The 10,000-nt window shown below is 48.4% G+C and overlaps 1 protein-coding gene across 10 annotated transcripts in view; it reads left to right on the forward strand.

Annotated features, from left to right (window-relative positions):
• LOC115125850 (transcription factor 4-like) overlaps positions 1 to 10,000 on the forward strand; it is a 498,318-nt gene that overhangs the window by 73,202 nt on the left and 415,116 nt on the right. The gene's annotated exons all lie outside the window — the stretch shown is intronic.

The raw sequence follows: 10,000 nt of genomic DNA on the forward strand, positions 1-10,000 counted from the left end.
ACAGAATGGTGTGGGTCGTACCCCAACAACAGAATAGTGTGGGTCGTACCCCAATAACAGAATGGTGTGGGTGTACCCTAACAACAGAATGGTGTGGGTGTACCCCAATAACAGAATAGTGTGGGAGTACCCCAACAACAGAATGGTGTGGGTGTACCCCAACAACAGAATAGTGTGGGTTTACCCCAACAACAGAATAGTGTGGGTCGTACATAAACAACAGAATGGTGTGGGTCGTACCCCAACAACAGAATAGTGTGGGTCGTACCCCAATAACAGAATGGTGTGGGTGTACCCCAACAACAGAATCGTGTGGGTTGTACCCCAACAACAGAATGGTGTGGGTGTACCCCAACAACAGAATAGTGTGGGTGTACCCCAACAACAGAATAGTGTGGGTGTACCCCAACAACAGAATAGTGTGGGTGTACCCCAACAACAGAATGGTGTGGGTGTACCCCAACAACAGAATGGTGTGGTCGTACCCCAATAACAGAATGGTGTGGGTCGTACCCCAACAACAGAATGGTGTGGGTGTACCCCAACAACAGAATAGTGTGGGTCGTACCCCAACAACAGAATAGTGTGGGTTTACCCCAACAACAGAATAGTTTGGGTCGTACATAAACAACAGAATGGTGTGGGTCGTACCCCAACAACAGAATAGTGTGGGTCGTACCCCAATAACAGAATGGTGTGGGTGTACCCTAACAACAGAATGGTGTGGGTGTACCCCAATAACAGAATAGTGTGGGAGTACCCCAACAACAGCATGGTGTGGGTGTACCCCAACAACCGAATAGTGTGGGTTTACCCCAACAACAGAATAGTGTGGGTCGTACATAAACAACAGAATGGTGTGGGTCGTACCCCAACAACAGAATAGTGTGGGTCGTACCCCAATAACAGAATGGTGTGGGTGTACCCCAACAACAGAATCGTGTGGGTTGTACCCCAACAACAGAATGGTGTGGGTGTACCCCAACAACAGAATAGTGTGGGTCGTACCCCAACAACAGAATAGTGCGTGTCGTACCCCAACAACAGAATGGTGCGGGTCGTACCCCAACAACAGAATAGTGTGGGTCGTACCCCAACAACAGAATAGTGTGGGTCGTACCCCAACAACAGAATGGTGTGGGTCGTACCCCAACAACAGAATAGTGTGGGTCGTACCCCAACAACAGAATAGTGTGGGTCGTACCCCAACAACAGAATGGTGTGGGTCGTACCCCAACAACAGAATAGTGTGGGTCGTACCCCAACAACAGAATAGTGTGGGTCGTACCCCAACAACAGAATAGTGTGGGTCGTACCCCAACAACAGAATAGTGTGGGTCGTACCCCAACAACAGAATAGTGGGTGTACCCCAACAGGAATGTGTGGGTGTACCCCAACAACAGAATAGTGTAGTGGGGTCGTACCCCAACAACAGAATGGTGTGGGTGTACCCCAGAATAACAGAATGTGGGTCGTACCCCAACAACAGAATAGTGTGGGTCGTACCCCAACAACAGAATGGTGTGGGTCGACCCTCCCAACAACAGAATAGTGTGGGTCGTACCCCAACAACAGAATAGTGTGGGTCGTACCCCAACAACAGAATAGTGTGGGTCGTACCCCAACAGCAGAATAACCCCAACAACAGAATAGTGTGGGTGTACCCCAACAACAGAATAGTGTGGGTGTACAACAACAGAATAGTGTGGGTCGTACCCCAACAGAATGGTGTGGGTGTACCCCAACAACAGAATGGTGTGGGTGTACAGAATAGTGTGGGTCGTACCCCAACAACAGAATAGTGTGGGTCGTACCCCAACAACAGAATGGTGTGGGTCGTACCCCAACAACAGAATAGTGTGGGTCGTACCCCAACAACAGAATAGTGTGGTGTGGGTGTACCCCAACCACAAAATAGTGTGGGTCGTACCCCAACAACAGAATGGTGTGGGTGTACCCCAACAACAGAATAGTGTGGGTGTACCCCAACAACAGAATAGTGTGGGTGTACCCCAACAACAGAATGGTGTGGGTGTACCCCAACAACAGAATAGTGTGGGTGTACCCTAACAACAGAATAGTGTGGGTGTACCCTAACAACAGAATAGTGTGGGTGTACCCTAACAACAGAATGGTGTGGGTTTACCCTAACAACAGAATAGTGTGGGTGTACCCTAACAACAGAATAGTGTGGGTGTACCCTAACAACAGAATGGTGTGGGTGTACCCTAACAACAGAATGGTGTGGGTGTACCCTAACAACAGAATGGTGTGGGTGTACCCCAACAACAGAATGGTGGGGGTGTACCCCAACAACATAATGGTGTGGGTGTACCCTAACAACAGAATGGTGTGGGTGTACCCCAACAACAGAATGGTGTGGGTTGTACCCCAACAACAGAATGGTGTGGTCGTACCCCAATAACAGAATGGTGTGGGTCGTACCCCAACAACAGAATGGTGTGGGTGTACCCCAACAACAAAATAGTGTGGGTCGTACCCCAACAACAGAATAGTGTGGGTTTACCCCAACAACAGAATAGTGTGGGTCGTACATAAACAACAGAATGGTGTGGGTCGTACCCCAACAACACAATAGTGTGGGTCGTACCCCAATAACAGAATGGTGTGGGTGTACCCTAACAACAGAATGGTGTGGGTGTACCCCAATAACAGAATAGTGTGGGAGTACCTCAACAACAGAATGTACCCCAACAACAAAATAGTGTGGGTGTACCCCAACAACAGAATAGTGTGGGTTTACCCCAACAACAGAATAGTGTGGGTCGTACATAAACAACAGAATGGTGTGGGTCGTACCCCAACAACAGAATAGTGTGGGTCGTACCCCAATAACAGAATGGTGTGGGTGTACCCTAACAACAGAATGGTGTGGGTGTACCCCAACAACAGAATAGTGTGGGTTGTACCCCAACAACAGAATGATGTGGGTGTACCCTAACAACAGAATGGTGTGGGTGTACCCCAACAACAGAATAGTGTGGGTGTACCCCAACAACAGAATAGTGTGGGTGTACCCCAACAACAGAATAGTGTGGGTGTACCCCAACAACAGAATGGTGTGGGTGTACCCCAACAACAGAATGGTGTGGTCGTACCCCAATAACAGAATGGTGTGGGTCGTACCCCAACAACAGAATGGTGTGGGTGTACCCCAACAACAGAATAGTGTGGGTCGTACCCCAACAACAGAATAGTGTGGGTTTACCCCAACAACAGAATAGTTTGGGTCGTACATAAACAACAGAATGGTGTGGGTCGTACCCCAACAACAGAATAGTGTGGGTCGTACCCCAATAACAGAATGGTGTGGGTGTACCCTAACAACAGAATGGTGTGGGTGTACCCCAATAACAGAATAGTTTGGGAGTACCCCAACAACAGAATGGTGTGGGTGTACCCCAACAACAGAATAGTGTGGGTTTACCCCAACAACAGAATAGTGTGGGTCGTACATAAACAACAGAATGGTGTGGGTCCCCAACAACAGAATACCCCAACAACAGAATAGTGTGGGTCCCCAACAACAGAATACCCCAATAACAGAATGGTGTGGGTGTAACCCCAACAACAGAATCGTGTGGGTTGTACCCCAACAACAGAATGGTGTGGGTGTGTGGGTCAACAACAGAATAGTGTGGGTGTACCCCAACAACAGAATATAGTGCGTGAATCGTACCCCAACAACAGAATGGTGTGGGTCGTACCCCAACAACAGAATAGTGTGGGTCCCCAACAACAGAATGTGTGGGTGACCCCAACAACAGAATAGTGTGGGTCGTACCCAGAATAGTGTGGGTGTACCAACAACAGAATGGTGTGGGTCGTATCCCAACAACAGAATAGTGTGGGTCCCTAACCCCAACAACAGAATAGTGTGGGTCGTACCCCAACAACAGAATAGTGTGGGTCGTACCCCAACAACAGAATAGTGGGTCGTACCCCAACAACAGAATGGTGTGGGTCGTACCCCAACAACAGAATGGTGTGGGTCGTACCCCAACAACAGAATAGTGTGGGTCGTACCCCAACAACAGAATAGTGTGGGTCGTACCCCAACAACAGAATAGTGTGGGTCGTACCCCAACAACAGAATGGTGTGGGTGTACCCCAACAACAGAATAGTGTGGGTGTACCCCAACAACAGAATAGTGTTGGTGTACCCCAACAACAGAATAGTGTGGGTGTACCCCAATAACAGAATAGTGTGGGTGTACCCCAACAACAGAATGGTGTGGGTGTACCCTAACAACAGAATGGTGTGGGTCGTACCCCAACAACAGAATAGTGTGGGTGTACCCCAACAACAGAATGGTGTGGGTGTACCCCAACAACAGAATAGTGTGGGTGTACCCTAACAACAGAATGGTGTGGGTGTACCCTAACAACAGAATAGTGTGGGTGTACCCTAACAACAGAATGGTGTGGGTGTACCCTAACAACAGAATGGTGTGGGTGTACCCTAACAACAGAATAGTGTGGGTGTACCCTAACAACAGAATGGTGTGGGTGTACCCTAACAACAGAATAGTGTGGGTGTACCCTAACAACAGAATGGTGTGGGTGTACCCTAACAACAGAATACACTGGTTATAAAACATATTCATGGAAGTAGACTGCTGATTGGCCAGCTCAGCCAATGAGCCAACATGACATCATGTTCTATGAGGAAATAGCAATAGTTTGTTTGAAAAGTGTTTTTTCTCCAATTGATGCTTTGGACACAAATACGAGTATAGAGACAACAACATGATTTGCATATGAGTTAACAGAATATTATATTTTAAAACATCTCTCTCTCTAGTCTCTCTCTCTCGTCTCTCTCTCTCGTCTCTCTCTCTCGTTTCTCTCTTTTGTCTACTCTCTCGTCTCTCTCTCTCGTCTCTCTCTCTCTCTCTCTCTCTCGTCTCTCTCTCTTGTCTCTCTCTCTCTCTCTCTCTCTCTCTCTCTCTCTCTCTCTCTCTCTCTCTGTCTCGTCTCTCTCTCTCGTCTCTCTCTCTTGTGTCTCTCTCTCTCGTTTCTCATCTCTCTCTCTTGTCTACTCTCTCGTCTCTCTCTCTCGTCTCTCTCTCTCTCTCTCTCTCTCTCTCTCTCTCGTCTCTCTCTCTCTCGTCTCTCTCTCGTCTCTCTGTCTCGTCTCTCTCGTCTCTCTCTCTCGTCTCTCTCGTCTCTTTCTCTCGTCTCTCTCATCTCTCGTCTCTCTCTCTCGTCTCTCTCTCTCGTCTCTCTCATCTCTCTCTCTCTCATCTCTCTCTCTCTCTCTCTCTCGTCTCTCTCATCTCTCTCTCTCCTCTCTCTCATCTCTCTCTCTCATCTCTCTCATCTCTCTCTCTCGTCTCTCTCATCTCTCTCTCTCATCTCTCTCTCTCGTCTCTCTCGTCTCGTCTCTCTCGTCTCTCTCGTCTCTCTCGTCTCTCTCGTTTCTTTCTCTTGTCTACTCTCTCGTCTCTCTCGTCTCTCTCGTCTCTCTCGTTTCTTTCTCTTGTCTACTCTCTCGTCTCTCTCGTCTCTCTCGTTTCTTTCTCTTGTCTACTCTCTCGTCTCTCTCTCTCGTCTCTCTCTCTCGTCTCTCTCGTCTCTCTCTCTCTCGTCTCTCTCGTCTCTCTCGTCTCTCTCGTCTATCTCGTTTCTTTCTCTTGTCTACTCTCTCGTCTCTCTCGTCTCTCTCGTTTCTTTCTCTTGTCTACTCTCTCGTCTCTCTCTCTCGTCTCTCTCTCTCGTCTCTCTCGTCTCTCTCTCTCTTGTCTCTCTCTCTCGTCTCTCGTCTCTCTCGTCTCTCTCTCTCTCTCGTCTCTTCTTTCTCTTGTCTCTCTCTCTCGTCTCTCTCGTCTCTCTCGTCTCTCTCGTTTCTTTCTCTTGTCTACTCTCTCGTCTCTCTCGTCTCTCTCGTTTCTTTCTCTTGTCTACTCTCTCGTCTCTCTCTCTCGTCTCTCTCTCTCGTCTCTCTCGTCTCTCTCTCTCGTCTCTCTCGTCTCTCTCGTCTCTCTCGTTTCTTTCTCTTGTCTACTCTCTCGTCTCTCTCGTCTCTCTCGTCTCTCTCGTCTCTCTCTCTCGTCTCTCTCATTTCTTTCTCTTGTCCTCTCTCTCGTCTCTCTCGTTTGTTTCTCTTGTCTACTCTCTCGTCTCTCTCGTCTCTCTCTCTCGTCTCTCTCGTCTCTTTCTCTCGTCTCTCTCGTTTCTTTCTCTTGTCTACTCTCTCGTCTCTCTCGTTTCTTTCTCTTGTCTACTCTCTCGTCTCTCTCGTCTCTCTCTCTCGTCTCTCTCGTCTCTCTCTCTCGTCTCTCTCATCTCTCTCTCTCTCCTCTCTCATCTCTCTCTCTCGTCTCTCTCTCGTCTACTTTCTCGTCTACTCTCTCGTCTCTCTCTCTTGTCTACTCTCTCGTCTCTCTCGTCTCTCTCTCTCGTATCTCTCGTCTCTCTCTCCTCTCTCATCTCTCTCTCTCGTCTCTCTCTCGTCTACTCTCTTGTCTACTCTCTCGTCTCTCTCTCGTCTACTCTCTCGTCTCTCTCTCTTGTCTACTCTCTCCAACAGAGAGTAACTTTATTAGTAGCCTAGTTGTGGTGAGAATCGATGCATGGTGTGTGTGTGCACGTTTGTGTGTGTGACAGCACAGTGAAGTGATTCACTTGAAGGACTGATAAGCGATCTCTGCTTGGCAGATTTGTCATTGATTAGCCTTTGGCCCTGTTCAGCTGGGGGCTGATCACATGCTGTGTGTGTCTGCTAGATCTCCCCTCCGCTCTCCCCTCCGCCCTCCCCTCCGCTCTCCCCTCCGCTCTCCCCTCCGCTCTCACCTCCGCCCTCCCCTCCGCTCTCCCTCCGCTCTCCCCTCCGCCCTCCCCTCCGCCCTCCCCTCCGCTCCCCTCCGCTCTCCCCTCCTCCCTCCCCTCCGCTCTCCCCTCTGCCCTCCCCTCCGCTCTCCCCTCCTCTCTCCCCTCCGCTCTCCCCTCCGCTCTCACCTCCGCCCTCCCCTCCGCTCTCCCCTCCGCTCTCCCCTCCGCCCTCCCCTCCGCCCTCCCCTCCGCTCTCCCCTCCTCCGCCCTCCCTCCGCCTTCCCCTCGCTCTCCCTCCGCCCTCCCCTCCGCTCTCCCCTCCGCTCTCCCCTCCGGATCGATTTCTTCTGGCCGGGATCCTCGCAGCTCCGTCTACAGCGAATCAGAAGAGCCTATCGATTACAGCGAATCAGAAGAGCCTATCGATTACAGCGTATCAGAAGAGCCTATCGATTGCAGCAAAAAACAGTCTCATCTGGCTGAATATAGAGTTCTCAACATGAAAAAATACAAGAAACTGATTGAAATAAGACCACCTTCTCTTGGTCGCAGACGGACGAAATCACTTCCTGCTCAAAGCCTGAGTTGTAACGAGTCAGCAGGAATGTAAATGTCTTATCTGCTTAGTGGACGCAGAAACATGAAATGGTACCAGTTTTATACCCTCACTGTTTTATACCCTCACTGTTTTATACCCTCACTGAGTATGATCATATTTATTTTACGGTTATAAGAAAGCCATTTATGATTTGATTGTTACCGTATTTAGGAAGCATTTCAATTATTTCCCCCCCACTTTTGTTGAATAGGAATAATATTATATGATTTCTCATATTTTCACATTTTTATCTTATTTGTATTTTTTACCAGAATGGTGAGAGTTGAATCTTCCTGGCAGGATAAGCATTATTATGGCCCTCTCTGTATGTCTGTTTATGGCCCTCTCGGATCAGGATAAGCATTATTATGGCCCTCTCTGTATGTCTGTTTATGGCCCTCTCGGATCAGGATAAGCATTATTATGGCCCTCTCGATATGTCTGTTTATGGCCCTCTCGGATCAGGATAAGCATTATTATGGCCCTCTCGATATGTCTGTTTATGGCCCTCTCGGATCAGGATAAGCATTATTATGGCCCTCTCTGTATGTCTGTTTATGGCCCTCTCGGATCAGGATAAGCATTATTATGGCCCTCTCTGTATGTCTGTTTATGGCCCTCTCGGATCAGGATAAGCATTATTATGGCCCTCTCTGTATGTCTGTTTATGGCCCTCTCGGATCAGGATAAGCATTATTATGGCCCTCTCGATATGTCTGTTTATGGCCCTCTCGGATCAGGATAAGCATTATTATGGCCCTCTCTGTATGTCTGTTTATGGCCCTCTCGGATCAGGATAAGCATTATTATGGCCCTCTCGATATGTCTGTTTATGGCCCTCTCGATATGTCTGTTTATGGCCCTCGGTATGTCTGTTTATGGCCCTCTCGGTATGTCTGTTTATGGCCCTCGGTATGTCTGTTTATGGCCCTCTCGGATCAGGATAAGCATTATTATGGCCCTCTCTGTATGTCTGTTTATGGCCCTCTCGGATCAGGATAAGCATTATTATGGCCCTCTCTGTATGTCTGTTTATGGCCCTCTCGGATCAGGATAAGCATTATTATGGCCCTCTCGATATGTCTGTTTATGGCCCTCTCGATATGTCTGTTTATGGCCCTCGGTATGTCTGTTTATGGCCCTCTCGGTATGTCTGTTTATGGCCCTCGGTATGTCTGTTTATGGCCCTCTCGGATCAGGATAAGCATTATTATGGCCCTCTCTGTATGTCTGTTTATGGCCCTCTCGGATCAGGATAAGCATTATTATGGCCCTCTCTGTATGTCTGTTTATGGCCCTCTCGGATCAGGATAAGCATTATTATGGCCCTCTCTGTATGTCTGTTTATGGCCCTCTCGGATCAGGATAAGCATTATTATGGCCCTCTCTGTATGTCTGTTTATGGCCCTCTCGGATCAGGATAAGCATTATTATGGCCCTCTCGATATGTCTGTTTATGGCCCTCTCGGATCAGGATAAGCATTATTATGGCCCTCTCTGTATGTCTGTTTATGGCCCTCTCGGATCAGGATAAGCATTATTATGGCCCTCTCTGTATGTCTGTTTATGGCCCTCTCGGATCAGGATAAGCATTATTATGGCCCTCTCTGTATGTCTGTTTATGGCCCTCTCGGATCAGGATAAGCATTATTATGGCCCTCTCTGTATGTCTGTTTATGGCCCTCTCGGATCAGGATAAGCATTATTATGGCCCTCTCTGTATGTCTGTTTATGGCCCTCTCGGATCAGGATAAGCATTATTATGGCCCTCTCTGTATGTCTGTTTATGGCCCTCTCGGATCAGGATAAGCATTATTATGGCCCTCTCGATATGTCTGTTTATGGCCCTCGGTATGTCTGTTTATGGCCCTCTCGGATCAGGATAAGCATTATTATGGCCCTCTCTGTATGTCTGTTTATGGCCCTCTCGGATCAGGATAAGCATTATTATGGCCCTCTCGATATGTCTGTTTATGGCCCTCTCGGATCAGGATAAGCATTATTATGGCCCTCTCGATATGTCTGTTTATGGCCCTCTCGGATCAGGATAAGCATTATTATGGCCCTCTCTGTATGTCTGTTTATGGCCCTCTCGGATCAGGATAAGCATTATTATGGCCCACTCTGTATGTCTGTTTATGGCCCTCTCGGATCAGGATAAGCATTATTATGGCCCTCTCGATATGTCTGTTTATGGCCCTCTCGGATCAGGATAAGCATTATTATGGCCCTCTCGATATGTCTGTTTATGGCCCTCTCGGATCAGGATAAGCATTATTATGGCCCTCTCGATATGTCTGTTTATGGCCCTCGGTATGTCTGTTTATGGCCCTCTCGGATCAGGATAAGCATTATTATGGCCCTCTCGATATGTCTGTTTATGGCCCTCGGTATGTCTGTTTATGGCCCTCTCGGATCAGGATAAGCATTATTATGGCCCTCTCGATATGTCTGTTTATGGCCCTCGGTATGTCTGTTTATGGCCCTCTCGGTATGTCTGTTTATGGCCCTTGGTATGTCTGTCTATGGCCCTCTCGGTAATGTCTGTTTATGGCCCTCTCGGTATGTCTGTTTATGGCCCTCTCGGTATGTCTGTCTCGGTATGT

Source organism: Oncorhynchus nerka, linkage group LG22, assembly GCF_034236695.1.
Source record: "Oncorhynchus nerka isolate Pitt River linkage group LG22, Oner_Uvic_2.0, whole genome shotgun sequence".
Classification (NCBI taxonomy): Eukaryota; Metazoa; Chordata; class Actinopteri; order Salmoniformes; family Salmonidae; genus Oncorhynchus; species Oncorhynchus nerka.